At 42.5% G+C, this 7,570-nt stretch overlaps 1 non-coding gene across 1 annotated transcript; it reads left to right on the forward strand.

Moving 5' to 3' along the window:
• The first annotated feature begins 7,219 nt into the window (after positions 1 to 7,219).
• Positions 7,220 to 7,326, forward strand: LOC118001676. Its single transcript, XR_004676785.1, has one exon. It is a non-coding gene; the product is annotated as a U6 spliceosomal RNA (small nuclear RNA).
• The last annotated feature ends 244 nt before the right edge of the window (positions 7,327 to 7,570 follow it).

Below are 7,570 nucleotides of genomic sequence, written 5' to 3' on the forward strand. Positions count from 1 at the left end.
AATACGAGGAGCTGGAAAAATCTGGCTTGTTGGCAGTGTAAATGGAGGAGACGTGAGGGTTTCAGCTGAGTCTAATCTCCTGATAAGCTAAAATGATGAGCACTAATAAACTGATCAAATTTCCAGATCTTGATAGGTAATAATGACACTGCAACTTGTGTGGATTAAATATTATTTGAAGTATGGTGTCTACATCTGTTATCATTCTATAAGGATGACACTGTTTAGAGATCACCAAGGGGAGGGCTCAAAGAGAGGTGGGTAAACCATGTGACATGAGGAACCGTTAACAGAATCAGGGGCGTTTGGTTTACAGAAGAAAAGGCTTAAGAGAGTCCAGTTGCTTCATCACATGTTTAAAGAACAAGCACATGAACGAAAACCTTCACTGAAACTCAGTAGATGGAAGTAGCAACAGTGGAAGAAAATTGGAGGGAGGCAGAATTTAACCTAAAAAATAGCTTGCTATCACAATTTTCCAATAATATAATAAGGCACCTAACCAAGAAGTAGACTACCCTCCCTGGAAATATTCTCAAACAAGCTAACTCTTTCCGGGTATTTTAGAAAGTGCTTCCGCGTTGGATGGATGAGTGGCACAGAGGACATCCCAGTCCCTTTCAAGACGAAGATGTGGTACTTCCTGGGCAGATCCTCTCACTCACTGTCTGGGTGATTTGAGCAAGTACATTAATTCCTCTTGGGCTTTTCAGCCTCATCTATAAGAAGAAGGAGACTAAATTAGATGGTCTCAAGGTCCCTCAAATTGCAAAACGCTATGACTCACAACAGAGAGGGAACAGAATGGCGGAGGAGGAAGGGTAGGCTCACAGAGTAGGAAAGAGGAGGGAGAGAGAAAGGAGGCGGCCTTTAGAGGAAAGAGAGGCTGATGTTGTAACTGGAGAAAAGAGAAGGAATCAAAAGGAGGAAAGAGAAAGATGGAAAGAAAATGGAGGGGTTCTGCCCTTCCCCAGCCCCTCCTAGGCCTATTTAATATCTCCATCTCCACCTTCTTTATTGTTCAGCTATTTTGATAAATTTCAGCTGGCATTAACATAGAGCATGTGGTTAATACCATAGTTATAACTTCCAATTCAGTTTTATTACTGAAGGTGTCTTTTTTTTTCCAAACAAGGATTTCTCTGAGACCCATTGCATTTTCCTTTTATATTCATCACTTATTAAAGGTTTCCAGGAGCCCCTAAATTTCCCATTTATGCTGATGCTCCCATTTGGTATGCTGAAGGTACTTCATTGCCATTCGTTATGAATGAGCTACAACAGGATTGCAATAGCGCTCAGCAAACAGCTCCTGACTTTCAGGTGTCATTACATGCAAGTTAAACTAAATGGATGAATTTTTAGCAGGAATAATGTAGTTCATGTTGACATTATTCACAGCTTTCCCAAGAAGACAGGTATTAATCAGACAACACTCGTGTAGGTCTCAGTATATAAATATTTGGGCGTCTGGCTAAACAGTGCCCTAACCTTTAAAAGGCATATAGACCTTATGCTTTAAATAGGATCATCAGTATAAAGGGCAATTTAGGACAAATAAAAGGAAGAATTTCTTTGCACAGGAGTATGGATGTATATGGAACCCAATATCTCAAGAGTTTAAACAGCATACAAATAAAAATTAAGTCCCCAAGAAGCATCTCGATAAGTCAGTAATCACGAAGTTCTGTGAATTCTTCCTCCAAAATCATTCATGCATCTGTCTCATTCCTTCTACTTCCATTGTCTTTGCGTTGGACAACATACATATACTAAAGCCTCAGAGGAAATTTTTAAAAATTTAGAAACTCGGGTGTTATTTCTGGAAGTTTATAATCTAGAATGTGGGATGTGATATACAACAAGAGATGAATAGGAAAGCATGTAGGCATATGCTAGGTGCTCAATGAACAGATGAGTACTTCAGAAATTAAGAAGGGACCATTTCTCAGAGCAGGAAGATTTCCTGAAGAAGGATGAATTTGATATGCCCATAATGCATGGAATCGGAATGGATAAACCATCAGGATGGAAACTCTATGAACTAAGACATGAAGGTAGACACCATTTTGGATAACTCAACTTTCTGTTTGGAGAACAGAGTTCATATAAACAAGCTTCACAGAGGCGAGTGGGAAGATAAGAATTTAGAAACCAGGTATCAGAAGCCCTTGGCAAGTAGGTTAAAGAGTTGAGACTACTCTGTAGAGGGTGAGGAATCATCAAAGCAAGAAGTTCTGACAAGAAGCAATAAGGATCCAAGGTAAGAGCAACAATGTGAATAGAAAGGAAGGAACAAATTTAGAAGACACTCTGCTCTTCCCTTCTGCTCTGCCCACTGCTGCAGGATTCATCTTTCTTTATCATCTTGATCTTTATCATCCACTTGAAAGTCCTCAGTGCATCCCACACAAGTCCAAACTCCTCCTTTTGGCCTCTGCCATGCTCTTCTAGTGTCTTGCACAGACCTAGTTACAAACTCATTTGCCACTTACAACAGGACCCCTCCACTGCATTCAAGCAGTCGGGGGGCACAACTATAGCACCCACAGAGTAGCCAAACTTTCAAAGCATAGATTTCTACTATTTTTATAAGTCTTAGATTAACCCAAATCTTATACATAGGCAGAATTAAAACATAAATCATTATAACTTCCCTGAATCACAATTCAGGAATAAACCTTTATGAACAATTTACCCTTCATTTTTGGCTTTAGATGAGAAATTTTAATAACTAATCTTTCCCTGGGCAACTGGGTGGCTCCGTCGGTTAAGCATCTGACTCTTGGTTTTGGCTCAGGTCATGATCTCAGAGTCATGAGATCGAGTCCCATGTCAGGCTCCGTGCTGGGCGTGGAGCTTGCTTAAGATTCTCTCTCTCCCTCTAAGAAGAACAAAAACAAAAGCAAAACAAAACAAAACCACTAACCTGTCCCATCAAATTCCACCAGCTTTCCATAAAGCCAAGGCCTCCTACTAGTCAATCTCCAAGCCAGGCCCCCTGACAGTCACCTTACCCACTTGCCAGATAGCTTTTCACATCTACATAGTTTATATTCCCATATAAAAAAATGACCTTATTTAGCCCCTCCAAATCACTAGCACAGAAGAGAGCACAAGGTGAGCCATGATTATCCATTGACTGATTGATTATATGATTGATTTTTATATGTGGATGTTAGTTGCATTCTAGGTTACTAAAAGAAAAGGATATTTGGAAATACTCCTACATGCCAAGGGGATAGCTTCAGAGTACCTCAAGATCTGAGGGCAAGATCAACCAGTTCACTGGACTAACAGAATATTTCATTCTCTTATTTTGCAATGATAAAGGAAGAAATAGAAGCCCATGCGAAGGAACAGGAAAGGTGCAGTTGCTTGGAGCAGAACCACTGTGGAAAGAGACTCCCACATCCAGCCTGAGAAAAGACACCAAAGTCCTGCCCATTTAGGTGAGGACATCAGTGGCTCTCCAGAGACTTATGACTATCAAACCCACATAAAAATTATTTGGTTCTCTTTCACGTGCATATGCTACATTTTACAGGACGTAAAACTGGGAGTGTACTCTCACCTTCTACTGAGTCCCCCGGACAATAGGCTCCAACGAATGAATCCCACTCTGCAGCAGGGTCTCTAACCACTGAAGCAGGTCTAGCAGAGGTGGGGGAAGGGTGAGGGTAGTTTCCAATCACCTCAAGCTTAGTGAACAGGGTTTGGTAGAGAGCTCAACATTTTAGTGGCAAGGTCTATATTTTAGCATTAAAAGAGACAGAGATCATGGCACCATCTTAAAGGCACTTTGCCCAAGAGGGAAAGGTGGTAGAATTCCAACCAAGGGGAAATGGCAGAGTCATAAAGGATCAGCCAGGGAGATGCATTTGCCTGTGTCATGGGAACTGCCAGATGAAAGATCCCTAGTACTAGGGAGGTCTCCAAAGGTTCTGTGAAAGTGCCCCCCCCCCCCCCCCAGAGTCATCTTTAAACATCTACATATAGGGGCACCTGGGTGGTTCAGTCAGTTAAGTGTCTGCCTTTGGCTCAGGTCATGATCCCAGGGTCCTGGGATCAAGCCCCCGGGGGGGGCCTGCTTCTCTTTCTCCCTCTGCTACTCCCCCTGCTTGTGCTCTCTCTCTCTCTCACACACACACACACTCTCTCTCAAATAAAGAAATAAATAAAATCTTTTTTAAAATCTATAAATATCGGGCGCCTGGGTGGCTCAGTTGGTTAAACGACTGCCTTTGGCTCAGGTCATGATCCTGGAGTCCCGGAATCGAGTCCCGCATCGGGCTCCCTGCTCAGCGGGGAGCCTGCTTCTCCCTCTGACCCTCCTCCTTCTCATGCTCTCTGTCTCTCATTCTCTCTCTCTCAAATAAATAAATAAAATCTTTAAAAAAAATCTATAAATATCTACAACCATTTTGGTGGCAGTCAAGTTAGACATGCTTTCCTCTGCTCTAACCCCAGAATGGTCAGAAGTCACAGCTAGCCAATGCATGTATGAAGTGCGGAAGGGGTAAGGAGGTAGGGGTTGACAGAAGACATAAAATAAAGGTCCCATGCCCTTCTGATGGAGACTCAAGCAAAGCAAGGGAGCAGCTTCCCTGTTAAATGCAATTCAGAATTTTGATTATTACATGACTGCACATATTCATAACAGAACTGTACCTGTTTTGAGAGACTAAAGAGATCCCCAACTTTTCACTACCCAAAAGTAAGTAGATAAACAATGAGGCTTGACTAAAATTTCATCCAATATTAGGGGGAAAACTAGCCCTACAGAGACTGACTTTGACGGGGCAATTTAAAAACCAATAATAATAAGTTGTTTATAATCATATGTGACATGTCAGCTTTTAAAGTACTGGTTGCGGGGTGCTTGGGTGGCTCAGTCAGTTAAGTGTCTGTCTTCGAGTCAGGTCATGATCCCAGCATCCTGGGATCAAACCCCGTATCAGGCTTCCTCCTCAGTGGGGGGTCTTCTTCTCCCTCTCCCTGCTCCCTGCTTGTGCTCTCTCTTTCTCTCTCTCAAATAAATAAATCATTAATATATATATAATATATATTATATATATTATATAATTTATATAATATAAAATATATAATATATTATATATATTCATATGTATAAATTATATAATATATATATTATATATATATAAATATTAAAGTACCAGTTGCATATATAAGACTGTATAGGAAAGAGAGCTAACAACAATAGCATGAGCTCAAATTCCTCATATCAGGGAAGAGTTGAAGTAGGAGGAGGAAAAAGTAAAAAAAGAAGTCTTATCTCCTACCTACCAGGGATTTCTCCACTTTTGTGTGCAGAGATTGGGCTAAATCCATACATGCCAACACTCAAGCTGAGAAAGTATCACTAACATCACTCTGCTTTCTATAGGATGCAAAAACTGATAGCTAAAAGGAATAAACTTCCAAGGCTCCCAAAGAAAGCCATACACAATTTTAATGGATGTAGTCTCATTCATACGTTAAATACGCTGTAATACATAGAAACAGTATAAAACCAAGAAATGGTGAATGTACCTCATCTAGAGGCTCCAACACAAGGATTTGTGGGGCAGCATAAGACAGCAGGGGTGGAGAAAAACGCAGTGCCAACCATGGGCAGGATGTGGGATTCAGATCCATGGTCTGTGTGTGTCAAGGAAATGGGAGCTATTTGAATTACGGGGCTATAACTCCATCGAGAGATCCTGAGGACTGCATAAAACCACTTGAGCCTACAAAAATTACTACCCCATATTTCAGTCACCTGTGGTTTGTTCTATGAGTAATTTACTGGCTGCCTCTGCCCAGTATATCATGTCAAACTTCAAACTTTGGAGATTTCTTTGCAATTTGATCTGTCTTTTACCAGAGAATATGTCCATTCCTGTAAGCAATCCTTATTGAGCATTTACTACATGAACTATGCTGTTGGAGAAGGGGATTATGCGGTTCCTTTCGGAACCCTAAACCCTTGAAGTTATCCAACAGCAGAAATCAGACATCCTACAGCCAGTGAGCGAGCCCTGCCTGGGGAATAAATACCCCACAACGAGTGAAGCAAATGCTTGATGAGGGTGCAACTACACATGTTTGTAGGTGGCGTTCCCAGAGTGTTCCATCCTGTCTAGGAGTCTCCCGAAGCTAATACGCACTCCTAGGAAAAGCTGCAACACAGTGACTTGTAGAAGCTGCTTTTAAGGAAAAAAGCGGATGTTAAGACATAAGGTACATGCACCCAATCAGCCCACACCACCTGCCATCAAGCAGCTGCTGGAAAGTCTTGTCCTTCCCCACCACAAATGTGTTCCATGTCCATTTTCGCCCTTTAAAGACAACTTTTTGCCTCCTGTATCCCTTCAGTCTAATGGTATTTACCTGTCTAAGATGCTGACAGTGGAGATGGGGTCCTTGACAGTGGGGGTCATCTCAGAAAGATGAGGCTCCAGCAGTACCTTACACTTATCACAGCTCAGATCACGTGGTCTCTGGACCACCATTCTTAAACATCCAATCTTCTGAAAGTCCTTTTAACCAAAGAAAAACACATTTCCTGTTTTCTGTGCCAGAGAGAGGGCACATCTGGAAGTGTGACGACTTGGAAAAGTAAGTTACCGTCAGTATAGCAAAAGCAGGAGAACAGTAGAGAGAGGCAAGGATGGCTCCCTCTCTTGCATTCTTGCGCCGGAAGAATTCCCCCCACCATGGGGTCTAAGCCATCTTATTTGTCCCTCTCTTGTGGTATTTATCAGCATCTATCTTTTACCGGAGTTTTATGTCTTACCTGCCAGTGAGCGTAGAGTCGGTGTCTGATTAAAGAAATGAAAGAGAACACCTTTCTCTTTGGCTGTCTCTCCTTGGGGGAAGTCTGGTGAAAAGAAGGCATTCAGCTGAGAAAACAGAAAAAAATCAACTACAGTCAACCATTTGTTATCTATGTGAATAGAAGAGAAAAAAAATGCCAATAAAATTTGTTTTACAACAGCATCATCCCTTCAGTGGTGGAATGACAGGTGAAACAAAGTGGCAAATTCATAGTTTGGTAGCTCTGGGGTTTGGTGTGTGAGGATGGGAAGGGCAGCAGTGGGAAATATGGCAAGTGAGGGGGGCAGGTTCCAGGGCACGGAAAGACTTCCGTGCTTGTACTTTATCCTGAACGCTACAGAAGCCACGTGGATACTTTCCCTTTTTGAGTAGCTTGGCAGTGCTCACTTCGGCAGCACAAACACTAAAACTGGAACTATACAGAGAAGATTAGCATGGCCCCTGCGCAAGGATGACATGCAAATTCGGGAATAGCTTGGCAGCAAGGCGGAGAATGGGTTTGAGGGAGGCAGACCAGAAGGAAGGAGCCTGGAGAGAAGACAGCAGCCCCAGAAGGTGAGGCTGAGCTGAGGAGGAGATGAATTCAAACTGGCTGCAGGAAGCAGAATCCACAGGACTGGGTGACTCCAGGGGTCTTGCTTAGCTACTGAGAGGCTCAGAAACACGGGGGGAAAGGGGATTATCAGCTCACATCTGGACAGGTGGAGACATCCACAGGCAGCACCCCACA

This window comes from Mirounga leonina, unplaced genomic scaffold (genome assembly GCF_011800145.1).
Source record: "Mirounga leonina isolate KUSES-001 unplaced genomic scaffold, KU_Mleo_1.0 Mir_53, whole genome shotgun sequence".
In the NCBI taxonomy this organism is placed as follows: Eukaryota; Metazoa; Chordata; class Mammalia; order Carnivora; family Phocidae; genus Mirounga; species Mirounga leonina.